The 8,476-nt window shown below is 35.4% G+C and overlaps 1 pseudogene; it reads left to right on the forward strand.

The window, feature by feature from the left end:
• Positions 1 to 5,659, forward strand: part of LOC107734504 (scavenger receptor cysteine-rich type 1 protein M160-like) — an 8,665-nt pseudogene extending 3,006 nt beyond the window's left edge.
• Positions 5,660 to 8,476: the final 2,817 nt, after the last annotated feature.

An 8,476-nucleotide genomic window follows, 5' to 3' on the forward strand; every position in this document is an offset into this window, starting at 1 on the left:
GCTGGGTCAAAACAACCCAATAGCTGGGTTTGTCCCTTTTTAACCCAGTGCTGGGTTATTTTTAACCCAGCGCTGGGTTATATTTAACCCAGCATTTTTTAGAGTGTAGTGTTAAACTGTATGTGCAAGCAAATGATACGCTAGAACTAACAGCACTTTTCTGAGCCATTTTTCCAATGATTTTTATTCAGCTGGTCATTTAGTGAAAGTCAGTTATTCTCAAGGTTTTCTTTTTCCCAAGTTTCCAAACACTTAGACCACACTCTAAAAAATGCTGGGTTAAATACAACCCAGTGCTGGGTAAAATAGGGACAAACCCAGCAATTGGGTTGGTTTAACCCAGCAGTTGGGTTAAATGTTTAACCCAACCTTCTGGGTAGTAACCGCGTCTCCTCGTTCCTCGTGTGTGTGCACCTCGTGACATGTATAGGCCGGCTGGAAGTGTACAACAATAAGCAGTGGGGCTTAGTGTGTCATCACGGGTGGATAAAAGAAAATGGAGAGGTTGTGTGTTGAATGCTCTGGTAGATAATATTATAATATAATGACTGAATTTTTTTTTTTTTTAATATTTGTATTGAGGTCGTCTTTAGTGTCCAGATGCGAATCAATACACATTGTTGATGCCAAGCTTTTCACCATAGGAAAAGTTAGACTGAGTTTGAATCTGAATGAACAGCGTGATAAATGTGCTGACGTGGTGGAGTTCTCAACGCCCAATGGCATCATTGTATGTGTATGTATTTTTTTTTAAACCCAATAAACGTTTTTTAAATATATAAATTAATAATTATTAATATATATATATATTCATGTAAAATTTGTAATTATTAATTAGTATATGTTATATTAATACAAATGCCGAAATACCCGTTGGGTTAAATGTTTAACCCAACCTTCTGGGTAGTAACCCAACCGCTGGGTCAAAACAACCCAATTGCTGGGTTTGTCCCTATTTAACCCAGCATTTTTTAGAGTGCACATTTTGAGCAGTGTGTATAGATATATTGTCTTTGTTGTTTAGTATTTATTTTTTAATCTTGGCCAGATGAAAGATATGTCAGGAGCTTGGTTGTGGAGATCATTTTGACATCCCTAAGCCTGGAATGTTCAAAGGACAACAGAGCAGACAAAATGTATTGCTTCATTGTGTTGGCAATGAGAAGTACTCTTGGCAATGTATGGAGTGGTCAGACTGCCAGGAGCGAGCCAGTGTGATCTGCACCAGTAAGTGTATACTGTTATTAAACAGCTCTATGGAGTACTTCGCTCTGATTGGTCAGTTGCAGCATTCTAATATTCTAATATTCAGCATCGTCTATAGCAATGTTATATACCAGTCCATAAACGCATGTTTGTGGAGTAAATGAAATGGTACTGAAATCCCCTCCGGGTCATACAATACTTCTGTAAATGCTTTACATTTTCTATTAAGTTTCCCATTAGTTCCATTGTTTGTGTCAAGTGAGAAGTAAAATTCACATTTACACAGAAATGCTTGTATTACACAGAGCACAAGAGGTTACGGCTACGAGATGGCAGCAATGTTTGCTCTGGGTTGGTGGAAGAGTACAGTGTTGAAAAAAACTCATGGGATCTTCAGCGGACAAATGTGAGGCCTGAAGTCATCTGTTCACAACTATATTGTGGTTCCACTGGAAAGTTCACAAACGCTAATGGAACTAACAGACTGACGTGCTCAGGTGATGCTGAATTTCTTGCTTTGAATAATATTACATTAATAATTATATATTATATATAATATTATATAGACAATTTACTCACCCTCAGGCCATCTACGATGAAGATGAGTTTGTTTTTTCATGGGAACAATTTTGGAGAAATTTAGCATTACATCACTTGCTCACCAGTGGATCCTCAGCAGTGAATGGGTGCCGTCAGAATGAGAGTCCAAACAACCGATAAAAACATCACAAAAATCCACAAGTAAGCCGCACCTCTCCAGTCCATCAATTAACATCATGTGACGTGAAAAGCTGCGTGTTTAAAAAGAAACAAATCTATCATTTAAGACGTTTTTTTTTACTTCAAACCATTGCTTCTGTCTAAAATATGAGTCCTCTGTCCTATAATATTGCTTTCTTCAGTGAAAAAGTTGTCTTGTCTGAATCAGGAGAGAAATATGCATAGATTAAACACTGTCAAGCAAAAATAGTAAAAAAACAAAAAACAAAACATGTCTGTGGATTTTGATGTGAGAGGACTACAGGAGGACTACATTTCTCGAAATCTGTTGCAATGAATAAATAAACTCATCGACATCTTAAATGACCTGAGGATGATTAAATTCTCAGCAAATTTAGATTTTTGGGTCAACCAATCGTTTAAGCACAATGTAAACTGGCATTTAATACCCATTTATTTGATACACTCTTCATAGACAACATCAAAGCTAGACTGGAGGATCCGAGAGACAAATGCGCTGGAAAAGTGTCACTATTTTACGCTGGGCAGTGGACACCAGTCTGCCAAGACAGTAATCATGAAGCACTTAAAAAGGCAATCTGCAGTGAACTGAATTGTGGGGTCAGTCTGCAGGGAACTGACCATCTTAGTTTGACTTTGCATGACGAGTCCCAAATCCCAGGACTATCAGGAATTAAATGTCTGGATCGTGCCAACTCTGTTTCCAAATGTGACCTCAGTAAGGTTTCATTGAAAACACAATGTACTGTGATGTATCTGAAATGCACAGGTATTTATCATTTTTGATACTTCTTACTCAAAGTATCTCTAGGTCAAGGGTATAGTTTCTTGTCTGACCTTTGACCTTTGCTCCTGCACATACAAAACAAAACCTTTAATATTTCTGCCATTCATGTGACAGATTGGGAACGATTGCTCCTCTATAAAAAGGAAGACGAATGCAGTGGTCAAGTATATGGTTTTAGAAATGGAAAAACACAGCTCGTCAGAGAACAGGGATGGGGCCGAGAGGAAGGACAAAAGCTGTGCGAGTATCTGCAGTGTGGAAACTACACATCGCACTCCACACGCGACATACATGAAAAAACTACAGAGTGGTGGAATAAGACCTATAATTGCTCAGGGAAGAAGAACATGTTGGAGTGCGAGAGCCGCAATCAGGCCGTCCAGCTTCAGCAGCAGTTAACCATCCAATGAGACCGCAGGTTATAATTTCAGTAATAATCTGTTACCTGTTGAGATGAGTGTTTTCTTAGCATCAATGATACATTCTAGGCTAAAAATTTAAATGTCAAATTTATTTTTAATTTACATTTGAGTAACAAATTAAAATGAAAACAGAATATCAATTGTGTGTGTATATATATATATATATATATATATGTACATGTAATTTCTGTGTTTAAAACAGACCAGAGCAGTTCACTCATTCCAATTCAAGATCCGGTTCTTAAATTCTTTTAATTTGACCAATCCTGCTATAAAATATATTACACAAATGGCAATACATGACTTACAGAAAAATAAATATTTGATTGTCTGTTTTCACTCCTTTCCAGGTAAACCTCCAGCCATTACGCTCTCAAAAAATTGTACAGGAGAGGTGCTCATAAATAAGGAGCATGTTAGTGCATCTCAGTGGCATGATCAGATGTCCGACAATTTATGTGACAGCCTCGGCTGTGGTAATGCCATCCAATACTGGAGCGTTAAAACAGATACAAAAAAATGCTGGCATTTCAGCTGCACAGGAATGGAGACATCAGTGTGGCAGTGTGGCTCTAATAAGGACAACTGTGAGAACATCCTCTCTGTGGCCTGTAAAAGTAAGTCATACACATAATACTGGGCTGTATATTAGGACTGTTACTGTGGGTGAATATTGAATTGATGCTGAAATGTAGTTCAGTTCCTCATTTAAACACTCCATGCAATTAAAATGGGAGTTTTGTGGCTGTTAGTCGATTTCTGTTTGCTCATCTACACTGGTGGTCAGAAGTATGGAATAATTAAGATTTTTTTCATGTGTATTTGCTTGTATAGTACTTCACGTTTTGCAGATATATGCAAGTTTTTAAACATTTAAAAAGATTAGTGAAATGTACAGAATATATCTAAGTGTTTTTTTTTGTTTTTTTTTTACGTTTGTATTGCAGATAGTGTTGAATTCAGCTCCACTGAGAAGTGTGGCAGTAAGCTTGGGATCAAGTATAAAGGGCAAAGGGAATATGTCTGTGGAAAACTGACTGAGGCTGATGCTAAGAAGGTTTGTGATGTGCTCAAGTACAACGTTAATCGAGAACCGCTGAATGAACAGGAACTAGTCAAGGAAATAAAGGTGGAGATTAGTTGTCCAAAAAGCCACCAGAACATTTCTCAGTGCGTGAACCATCTCGAAAAACCATGAATGCAGTCTTGAACATGCTGAAATCAAATGTGAAGGTAAAAAAAACATAGATACCATACACTTTAATATAGGAAAATCATTTTTATTGTTTTGGGATTTGTTTTGCCACTACTTGCTTTCTTGCATGAAGTTAAATAGCTGTGGGTTTGCTTGATTAAAGGTTAATAAACAATCTAACCTGTGAAACTGTGCCTAAATTATGTTTTAAAGCAAATATGTTCATTTTTTAAATTTTAGTTATAAAATATTTAAGCAAATATATTAATTATTTTTCAGATTTGTCTGAACGAAAGGCATCGTTTTTAGATAATGATGAGTATGAGGATGTGGATTCTCTCATGGACAAGTCAGGTGAGATATTCAAATATTAGTCTTATAATAGCAGGTCATTTTTAATTGTCAGTTTCATTCATTTCAACACATAATGTATGTCAATCGATCAATCTTTTACTTAGTCTGTTCATTTTAGTTTTTATTTATTTATTAGTTTGTTGCCTACCTGCCTGCCAACACATCCATTTGTCCATCCAGATGTTCTTTAACTATAATACATAAATAAACTATACTATACTATACTATACTATACTAAAGAAACTATAAAATAAGTCTCAACAAATTTTAATCAACAAAATTACTGATTCTTTTTTATGTTTGATAAACTAAATTATGTTGATTAACTGAAGAAACATGCCATTTCAGTCAGAGTGAAATAAATATTAGTGACACTGACTAAATTTAAAGGGCACATTCAGACTAAAAGAAAAAAAAAAGAATATATAATGTATAAATGAATTAATATATACAAATGTATATTTCTTTATATGTGTAAGAATAAATTTGGTTTCTCCAACAGGAGAGGAGAATGAAGATGACAGAAAGAGAGATTCTTCTGGTACAGAATATGATGACATTGAGGGACAAGCCAATGGAATCTCTCCTTCTCAAACCCACCATGATGACGATCTCAACCTCCCTCTCCTTCCCAAGAGACCCGAGAGCATTCTTGGTACAGCACTCAAATTCACACCACACTGTGTGTGTACCCTTATGGAAATGGTGCTGACCTTTTCCTTTGTGTTCTCATCAGATCAGGACACCTATGAAGAGGAGACAGAGACACAGGAGAACTACGATGATGTCATACCTGCCGAGGCTGCAGCCAATGAAAATGCAGGGACGACAGGCACACAAGCACATGTAGATGTAGACGTGAATGAAGGTGCAGATTCAGATTCAGAAGCAGGTTCAGGTGCCGATGCTGTATTGGTGACCACAGAGGTAAAAGTTCACGCTCAACGAGAGTAATGAAGCAGCCAAGTGACCAAATTGTTCTTTTAAGTTCATGTTAATAAGAGATAAGATTCTTTTTCATATAAGTAGAACCTTGGGAAGATTAAACGGATAAATGCTGTTTAATGATGCTAACTCTCAAGATTTATCTCAAGATGTACAGTATAAAAGAATGGACACACAGGCAAAACTGATTTGGAATAACAAAATCATCTTCACAGCAGAGTATGACTTGATAAAAAGAGCTAATTTTTGTGCCGACAAGCCAGTCAAATTTTATGTAATTATTTAGGTTTTGATGTGTAGTTGTGTTGAAATTGTTTTGAAATTGTTCTGTTTTGCTTCATTTGTTTTTAGTCTGTTAAAGCTCATGAGCAGGCCCACATGAACTCAGCAGAAAACCTTGAAATTTAAATTCAATATAGGCTATCCTGTTCGTTTGATTTGGTAATATATTTTAAAATTCTACAAGACCAGATAATACAATGTTTGTATAAATATTTAGGAGGTTAAAGTTCACTTAATGGTTCACCCAAAAACTAAAATTTGCTGAAAAGTTTGTTCAGTACAGATTCGGAGAAATGTAGCATTACATCACTTGCTCACCAATGGATCCTCTGCAGTGAATGGGTGCCGTCAGAATGAGAGTCCAAACAGCTGATAAAAACATCACAATAATCCACATGACTCCAGTCCATCAATTAATGTCTTGTGAAGTGAAAAGCTGAGTCCATTATTATTACTGAGTCTGAAATCCATTATTAAGACATTTTTAACTTCAAACCGTTGCTTCTGACTAAAATACGAGTCCATAATCCACTAACATATTTGAACTGTTTTGGACTGTTTTTCTTGTAAACAGTGCTTGATCTATACACATTTTCTCCTGATTCAGACAAGACAACTGGATAAAGAAATATTATGGATAGAGGACTCATATTTTAGCTGGAAGCAACAGTTTAAAGTTAAAAACATCTTTATGAATTTGTTTATTTGTTTCTGGACTGGTGTAGTGTGGATTACTTGTAATTTATTGTGAAGTTTCTAGCTGACTCTCATTCTGATGGCACCCATTTACTGCAGAGGAACCATTGGTGAGAAAGGGATGTAGTGCTAAATTTCTCCAGATCTGTTCCCATGAAGAAACTATTCCTATATTACACTATGTATGTAAGAACAGTGGGATATCCATTTAGTTTCCATCCATTTTCTGTGTCAATAATAAGGCAAACATTAGCATGTAAAAATACATTTAGTTATGCAAAAATGAAAAGGTTTGAAATGGTAACCAATAGTTTCCTTAATGCTTCATGATAGTACTCAAGAAATGTAAAAATTATGCTCTCAAAGTCACCAAAAGTGAAAACCTACAGTAGGTGCTATTTTGGCAAAAAAAATGTACACAGTATATTTTATTCGGGCCGACTTATGAGCATGTGTATTAATTTGACTAAATCATCACATTTTTTAAGAGATATTACTTATTTTAAAATTATTAGTTGTATACAATTTTACAATAAGAACCTCATTTTCTGTTTTGTATAGCCTATAATTTGAAAGATTAAACCATAAACTCAGATAATGCATTGTTTAGAAATTTTGCAGCCATCTGCCTTTTTATTTATTTATTTTTTTTGAAAATTGCTTTTATAGATTTTTCCATATTAGGATTTGTTTCACATTATAGTAACTGATACTTCTGACTCTTTTGTAAACAATTTTAAAATTGAATGCTGTCAGTTTCATGTATCTGAGTAAATCTCAGAAGAGCTGGAGGTGAAACGGTGTCAGTGGAGACATGCTCTGGTACTGTGTGTTAAACTGTATCGTTCTATAACACCTATAGTTTGATTCACAGCACAAGAGTTTGCTCTCTATGCTTCATCAGTACCTCTCCTTCTAATTGCAAATATGTCTGATTACATTTGACATCTGCTCACACATGCCCACATTTAAACTGCAGTAACAGCTGCTGTGTGCTATAACTAGCAGTACTAGTGTTACTGTGTTTTGGTGACGTCTTCCTGTGACCGGTGAAGTTCACATGTCATCTGCTTTACCCTGAGGGACTCGTTTGTAAGTGGTTTGTGTAAACAGAACATGGTTCTTTTGAAGAGAACTGACCGTGTGTCTTTAGGGGCCGGAATCTCTGAATAGAACATTCCAAAATTCAAATGAGGATTATCCAGGATTTATTAAACATTCGCTACAGTTCCACGAAGAGCTTTTTAACACAGTCTGTTTAAAAAGATTAATCCCGCCAGTGCTGATTTTAACTAATGAATGTGATGCCCCATTCCCCACTTAAATCATGGGTGGACATTTTTGTCTTTTGCTTATATTGTTGTTTTGACCTTGTATAATAATAATAAAAAAAAAAAACTTTTTAGCAGCTGGTTTGCTAAAGTAATTCAGGTAACGACACAAACATGCTCCCAAAACTAGCAAGTTCATCAGTTTGCAGGCAAGTTCTGAGAGCATGATTGTGGAGGATGCATCTCAATCTGGTGCAATCTTTTGTATCAGGTCTAAATTTTGTTTTACAGTTTTTTTTTACATTATTACATTATTTACATTATTTTTTTTTTATATCAGGTCTAAAATTCACAATGTGTTTTCTGGAGCATTCTATAATGGGCCTTATTTGCATGTTTCTGCTGGAAAGCATGACAGTGAATGAAGTGCACTTCAACATACTTTTAAAAAGACTACTTATTACAGAAATAATATGCTTTAAAATAATATATTCATCCTATTTCATAATTAGGTCCATGAAATTTGAATGTACTGACAAGCATTTATGGTACACTAAAATATATATATATATATATA

This window comes from Sinocyclocheilus rhinocerous, unplaced genomic scaffold, assembly GCF_001515625.1.
Source record: "Sinocyclocheilus rhinocerous isolate Xijiao unplaced genomic scaffold, SAMN03320098_v1.1 scaffold99, whole genome shotgun sequence".
Classification (NCBI taxonomy): domain Eukaryota; kingdom Metazoa; phylum Chordata; class Actinopteri; order Cypriniformes; family Cyprinidae; genus Sinocyclocheilus; species Sinocyclocheilus rhinocerous.